We start from the raw sequence: 7,829 nt of genomic DNA on the forward strand, positions 1-7,829 counted from the left end.
TTAAATTTCGGGACTTGTCCTGCTATGTTTTAATAGTTCATCTGTCTTTTTTTAGATCTGTTGGCACATTTTGAGGACTTTTGAAGTCATGTTCGATCAGTGATTTTGATCAAGACAATACAAGAAGTGGAACAAAAACCGACTGATTATGCGTCGTAAAATTTTTTCAATGTAACTTTAAATTAGTGTGAGAAAATTGTGTTTGAAGAAAGATTCAATTTTTTGCTCATGGTTTTTTATTCACTCTCGGCAATTTGATTTTGATCTATACTGTTGTTTTTTATCGGAATTTTTTCTAAATAGTTTTGTGACGTTAAGTAAACTTCAAATCAACCTTTTGCTTGATTTATTTGTATGTAGGACGTCATTTTTTCAACATATTTGAGTTCGATTTAGTCCAACTTTCTATTCAATTTATCAATGTGTGCGGGCATCTTTCACTCTTATTGGAATAATTTCTTTTCTCTTTGTCGGTTGACTAATAGTTTGGTTGCACATTACCTCACTCTTAAAACGACCTTTGTATACAATAATTGAAAGATTTAAGGTCACTTGAAGAATTTTTTCATCATTTGGAAGTTGCTCGACAACTGTTCTTAGCAACTTTTTAGACGTTCAGGAAACAAATCAGAAAGTATAAAACAAAAACAATCAGCAGCCAGTAATAACGAACCACCACTCGCAAGTGCGAAATTAAAAAGTAGCAGAAGTCTTGTTTAGAATAAAAAACTTGCGACCGTTTTAAATATGCCTACGCAAAGGACAATTTCATCTTTCTTAAGCAGAAAAAAAACAATAATTTTAAATTAGGTTGCCAACTTTAAAACTAAGAGCCAATATATTATATATATACAACTAAGGTATGCATTGAGAAGAATCATATTTACTACAGTACAAAAAGAAGCGCTGCCAACATCTTCTAGTTTTTCGGGGGAATTTGATGGATTGATTTTTGATGGTTTTTATTACTCTTACTTGATTGCTGTTAATAGATTCAAAATCTGTGGCTACCATTCAAAAATTTAAAAATCGGGAATAAAACTTTACGAGATTCATTTTTTTACTGGGCTTCAGTTTGATATTCCATCTTATAAAGGCAGACCACTTATCTATAATATAGCATTTTATTTCATTAATTTTTTATGTAAACAAAATTAAATGAAGCAAAAGCTAATCAAACGATTTAAAAAATTTGGATTAATCCCTTTGACCAGTTGTCAGGGAAAAGCTGATAATATTATTTGCTTCAGTTTTTGCTTGGCAGCTACTCAAGCGGCAAACTCCAAACTTCTTTTCACTTTTTTGATTAAATTTTTGCTATTTTTTGTTTTGTTAAACCAATTGATCAAAAGCATCAAGCAATTGCTGTGCAACCGCAAAGAAACGGAAAGGCTATCTAATCTGATGCAATTTTGAGCGCAGACTTTCCGCAAACCTCGAGCTCAGTAATTGTGATTCCAGGCAAACAAAATAGACCAAATTTTTAAAGGAACAGGAGACTGAGTTTAATGACAGTTAATATAGAAAAGCAATTGTAAAAAATGAAAAACACGTCCAAATCAACATCACCAAAGGCAAAAAGTGTCAAAGAATTGATCTGTAAGATTTGGTTCGTTCGTCACATTTTAGAAATTTCAGAAAGTGAACCAAAAAATATGTTCATTTTAGAATTCAGACTGTCATTTATTGCCTAAAACGCAACCTACTCTTTTTCAGGTGCCTTGATTTCAGCTTTTTTTCCTGATTGCTTCTTTCACAGCAATGTTCTCGTTCAGTGAATGAAATTTGTTTTGAATACGTTTGAGCTTTTTGCACAACACGTAAACTCTCGCGAGGCGTCTTATTTTTTATCCAAATATTTACTGTATATAAGTCAGCAAGAGAAGGCATAAAAAGTAGTGATGTGACTGAAAAGTTTTAAATTTTTTTTGGTTATAATCTATGACAGGCATTGTAAACGATATCGTTTTCACTATATAATCGCTGAAGCAAGCTGGACGCGAGATCTTGCGACAATTTCAAGAAATTCCGGCAACTATTAATCACCCATTTTTCTGACTATCTTCCCACGTCAAATGAAGAGACTGTAAGCTCACACATTTTCAGTTGAGTCAATTTTGGCCGGTCAATTTGAGTGGTATCATTAGAAAGCTTGTCAAGCGTAAATAAAAAAAATCTTAAGTGCTTTTTTTCATTCATCTTTTTCGAGGAATTATCGAGGTTTAAATTTTTCGAGAACATTTCACTTCTCACATTGCTTTTGTTCACTTTATGGCCATTTTTAACTTTGTTATTTAGTGCTCGCAATTATGTTACATATTTGAAACAATTCTGTGTTTTAGAATTCCTGAAGCTAAATCCTGGCGATTCAGGGGTTTTCAAAGAATAATAGACACTTTTTGTATTTGATTTTAGACTCGACTTTAATTTAGCCTTTTTTCTTATAAAATTTCAGCAAAGTCTGCTAAAATCGATGCATGAGTTCTGATGATGCGCAGATGCTGTTGTCTGAACTTCCATTAAAAGTTTGAGGCTATTTAAGGGCAACTTTCATTACACTTCGCATGTTGTTAACCGAAAACTGCATATTGTTTTCAGTTAATAAGTTAGGGTATGAAATTATTGGTTTTTGCACAGAATTTAGTAAATGTTCGAGTTTTTTATTGTTCTTTTTTCTGCAGCAAGCCAACCATATGACAGCGAACGAAAACTTCCAAAAATCATTTCAAAACAAGATATCGTAGCTCCAACGTACACAAAAACTTGTGCATATGTTTGGTGTTTTTATTTTTTATTGGTTTTTTAACTATCATATTTGTTTATAGGAACAGTGATTTTTTTTTGTTAGTCGCTAATTGCACTGGTTTTGTTGACTTGATTCTTAATTTTTTGCAAAAAAAGAAATCTGATCAGCCTTCTGTGGAGATACCATTTAAAGTTGTTAGATATTCTTAAAGTGCAGGATCTTGCAAAGTTAATATTTTCCACTTTTTCATTTTTGCGTCCATATGATTGGATAAAAAGTTTGTTAGATTGGTCGTTTAATAGGTTCCATGGGCAAACAATCGTAACTTCACTCCAGATTCATATAATGATAATCAATTTTGGTGATATTTATTTGACTTTGATGGAGCTTTTTATTCTGTTTTTGTCCTCTGCACTTGTTTTCTTGTTTTCTTATAAATTTAAGTTGGGAAATTAAATTCTCGTTGAAATTAAATAGAGGCCAAGCTCTATAGCATTTGAAGTTTTTGACTAAAAAGATAAAACGATTCGAAGTATGTTTTTGAAACAGGATAGGAGTTGAGTTCTGGATCTCATTTCTTTGTTCGGTATTTTTTTTATTTACTAAATAAAAGTGTTCATTTTTCTACTAGAGGCATAAAATTAATATTTATTAATCTATTCAAACTGTAGTTTGTTCTAATGTTAATTCTAATGAAACAATGAAATTTGATCTCACTGGTGTTATTTTTTTGTATACACGTCTGTATTTGAAACTCTTATTTGAAAACTTTAAACTCTTATTTGAAAATAATTTATTGCTGCTTCATTTGATAAACAACTGAACCAATCAACACCAATTAGCGAACCTACCTGTTTCATTTAAAACATATTGGAGCCCACAAATAGATTAAAAATGATTTGTGCTCAAATCAAATTTAAAAGCGTAAATTCGTGTACCTGAGTTTAAAAATAACTCAATGAAAATTGAATAATTTTCTCTAAATTGGAGTTCAAATTATTTGATAAGCCGAACTGAGAATAAATGTTCCTTTGTTAGAACAATTATCTTCATAACGAAAAGGTGTTATAATTAAACAGCCGAAAAGCTCTAAAGCTCTTCTGTTTAAAAACAAAAGCAAATGAATTGAGTTTCTTAAAACGATAATAAATTGAACATAAAAATAGTCAAAAACATAAAATGAAGTCGTTTATATAAAAGATAAAGAACAAAATCTTGCGATTTAGAATTTGTTGTGAAGATGTGATAAAATCGAATGTTTATCTTTTAAGAAGGGATAAGAAAACATTGATTGAATAAAGATTCAAAGATGTTCGTATTGTCAAGGTTATAATTTATAGAAAACGTTATCAGGTCTTCGGAGAGCTTACTAGCTCATAAGATAGAACATAAATACGTAAGCCCCTACAGTTTATGATATGGATAAATAAATTAGTCAAACAATTATGTTTTGAAATCGACTTTGGTCCGATTGCAGCGGAGAAGTCTTATTTATTAACCGACCAAAACACTTGATTAAAAGAACAGACAGAGAATAATCCTATCAAATGTTTTCCATCAAATCTAATAATTGATTTTCTGAAGCTTTTTATATAAACTTATTTTACGTTAACAACATGAGTAAACTCGGCAAAAAATCACCATAACATTGAAAGACCATGGTATATGATTCTTAGTAACCATTGCATGATCTTAAGAAACTCTTGCATGGAACCATATATCTCCTTGGTCCGATTATCAGGAATGTATATCGGTTTCAAGACAATTAAAAAAAAACAAGATCTTGAAAGTCCATTGTTCAAGACTTTGTATTGTTTAACGCAAATTTTGATAAAATTTGACGCAAAACGGCCGAAGCTTAATCAAGTGTACGCTATTAATCGGCTAAATCGATCATCGGCTCATTTCAAACTGTTCTGGTTACCAATTTAATGTAGAATAAGGCGATCGCAGTCAAAAAGTGCTATAAAAATCACATCACAAAAGAAGCAAAGTCGCTTTTGTACAATTTTGAGGCTAAGTAATAAACAGCATTTTATAACTTTCAACTTAAAAACACTCAATCAAATCGAGATTTAGCACAATGCTTTAAAAAACGTCCAATGATCTTTTTTTAACGCCAGTGGTAATTTTTCCTCCACAAACTGAATTTCAGTACACCTAAAATCTTGCATTATAGACAGTTCTCAAGTGTTAATTCAATTAAAGGGCATTGGGTCAGAGGAATTTGGGCTAAGGGCTTTGTGGGAGGATAATGAAAGACCACACTCGATGAATGGCTTTTTGATCAAGATGAGTAATGCGGCAGTGGACTGTTCTATTGTCCGGCTAGGGCTTGAGGGCAAGTTGGTGTTTGGAGCCAGATTTAAGTGATAACACATGAAAGTTTACAGCTCCATGGAAAAATTTGAAGGTATTCTAAAAGATGATAAGGAACAAACTCACCGCCTGAGGAAGAAAGCACCGCAAACGAAATGGTTAGATCAACAAAAAAATGATGATGATAAGAAAAATGGTGAAATCTTCGAGGATTATAGGATATCGGAACAGAGATTTTTCCTTCAAATAGCTTACAGATAAATCAAATTAGATAAACGATAATAACAAACAAATTTCTTAGATAAATGATCGGTGCAATTAAACTCGGATACTTAAATTAGTCTAGAAGAAAAAAAACAAATAATCGATGAGAGATTGTTGTCAAGAGCTAGTCACCAACAATATAATCCAGTTACAATTGCAAAGCAGTTTTCGATGTGCCAAAATAAGTTGTTTATATTGATGCCGCAGTAGACATTTTGAAGACCAGTCATGTTGTGATAACGGACAAAATGTCTACAATCAACGGACAATTGTCTTAGCGTCCTCTTGTATTAACTGCGGGATCCTGTTGTTATCCATTGAACTGAGGAATATTTCTCAAATGTTCTCAATCTGCAGTTCATAAAAGAAAGCTTTTTCAATTTTGAAATAGTTTATGAAGTGCAAATTTTCCAAACTGCTTTGACGCAAGTCAAATGCGTTCATAGCGAGCTTAATCCTGTTAATAGAAAGCAGTATGCTTGTTCTTCTGTAGGGAATTTGTCTCCTCTGAACCGTATTCAATGATTCTTGCAAAAATAGTGAACAGTTCCGACGTTCCGTGATTTTTTTTGCATTAACAAAAGTTCGACTTAAATCAGCTTGGTTATCAAAATTTTGGTCAATCAGATGAAATAGAACATCAAGTAATCCGATAGGAGCGCACTTAGAGTTTCTAAAGAGTTTAAAGACTTTTGAGACAACCAACCCCTTGTATGTAGTTGTCGAATTATTGTTGAGATCTTCTTTCACAGGAAGATTGAATTTATCATCTTGGTTACTCAGTCAGGTAAATTATATGCAGAGATTCGGATAGTCTTATCAAAAAGTCTAAATGACAAAGATATCTAAAGAACCAAGATATACAATATCTAAATTACCCTAATTATCGAAATAAAAAAATCTAAAAGTATACACAACCAACCATTGTAATCAGTGTAACGCCGATTACGCCCAGTTATTGTCGATGCTCTATGTCAACAAAACTAATGTACACCTTATTCTATATTTAGTTACTGTTGTTTCATTTCGAAAGGTCTCATCGAATCGTTTCTCAAACTCATCGCTCATTGGGTGAGATAAAAATGTTTGTTGAAATTGTTATGGTGCGTGTCCGTTGTGATTAGGAGGCAAAAAATATTTATGCTTTAATTGGGTCCTTATGAAGAATCAACACGCAAGGTCATGGGGTTCTCTCTATCGAACATTGTGGCTGTACATCTAATTCTAACAACGGATACCGATTGAACAAATCTGATGAAAATTTTGCGGCTTTGCATTTTATGCAATTCTCCAGAGTCTGTGATTTTGTCAGAGTACTCTGAATTGCAATACTTAGTGATGCCAATCCTAATAGTTTCTTCAAACTATATTTACGGCACAGTTTGAACAACACTACTACGCTGTCTAATCTTTTTATTATATGTACAATTTTACTATTCGTTACATTATTAATTTGCAGTTCTCATATAAGAGGTCCATATTTTTGATGAAATAGTCACTTCCACAGATTATGTTATAATGTTATAATGTTAACATGATTGCTCAAACTTTGTCAAATGATTTTCAGGGAGCCTTAAAGTACCACTGAGTTATTCAATTTTGTGATAACAGAAAGACCACTCTGACTGGGGGATCAATACCTTGTCAAAGCCGTTTAAGAAATGTATAATGGTGGCCAGCTTGCCTGGTACGCTCTCTCCTTACTCTAAGCTAAAAAAAACTTAGATCCAATAGAAATTCGCGGCCACGAGACATCAATCAATTCAGTTTTTATCGCAAACCAGAGGGCAGCCATACACCTAAACCTATTCCATCATCAAGTAAAAATTTGAAACGTCAAACAAACAAAGAGGATCGGTTATGTGCGTTCGCACATAATGTTCCGACCCCGATCTTCTACATTTTTCATTTAATTGTCTACCAAATGAGGAAGAGACAAAAATACCATTTCGTTCAACAAACCACTGAATGAATAAAACAATATGCCTGAGAGGGCCGATGAGACATGCACTATTGTGACTACCAGCGAGAAGGCAAAGTTTAAACAAACGTTAATAATTTGAAAAAAAATATATTGTGAAACTGATTAAAAACCTTATGTATCAACTGAAATCATTGAAAGATTCAATCACTCTTCCAAAGGAAGTGATTGAGACCTTTCATTATCCGCGATATGTCATACGACTACAAAAATAACGACAAACACAGCAAAAACTAAAAAAAAAACAAAATTTGCACAAAAATGGTGTCCCGCCAATTGAACATTAGGCTGTTCACTAAGAACATTAAAATTTTCTAATTGTAATTAGGAAACAAAAAGCCAATAACAGGTCAAAACGTTTAACAAACAGAGAAAATATCGTTCAACTTAACAAAAAATTAACGAGATGTCCCAATAATGAGGCTAAGTTACGAAAATGAAACGAAATCGTAAAATACAAAAAAGTGACGAACATCCGAACAAAAAGGGAAAAATTGAAAATTTTTAAGTTTTTGAAAA

At 32.4% G+C, this 7,829-nt stretch overlaps 1 protein-coding gene across 2 annotated transcripts in view; it reads right to left on the reverse strand.

The window, feature by feature from the left end:
- Positions 1–3,794, reverse strand: part of LOC142342842 (glutamate receptor ionotropic, kainate 2-like) — a 159,149-nt gene extending 155,355 nt beyond the window's left edge. The window contains exon 1 of one of the 2 annotated variants that reach the window (XM_075394453.1): positions 3,685–3,794. The gene's annotated coding sequence lies outside the window, so the exon portion shown is untranslated. Of the gene's footprint in view, positions 1–3,597 lie in introns of both variants that reach the window. The other variant, XM_075394452.1, reaches the window with a different exon arrangement.
- Positions 3,795–7,829: the final 4,035 nt, after the last annotated feature.

The sequence above is a fragment of the Convolutriloba macropyga genome, chromosome 7 (genome assembly GCF_964194025.1).
Source record: "Convolutriloba macropyga chromosome 7, txConMacr16.3, whole genome shotgun sequence".
Classification (NCBI taxonomy): domain Eukaryota; kingdom Metazoa; phylum Xenacoelomorpha; order Acoela; family Convolutidae; genus Convolutriloba; species Convolutriloba macropyga.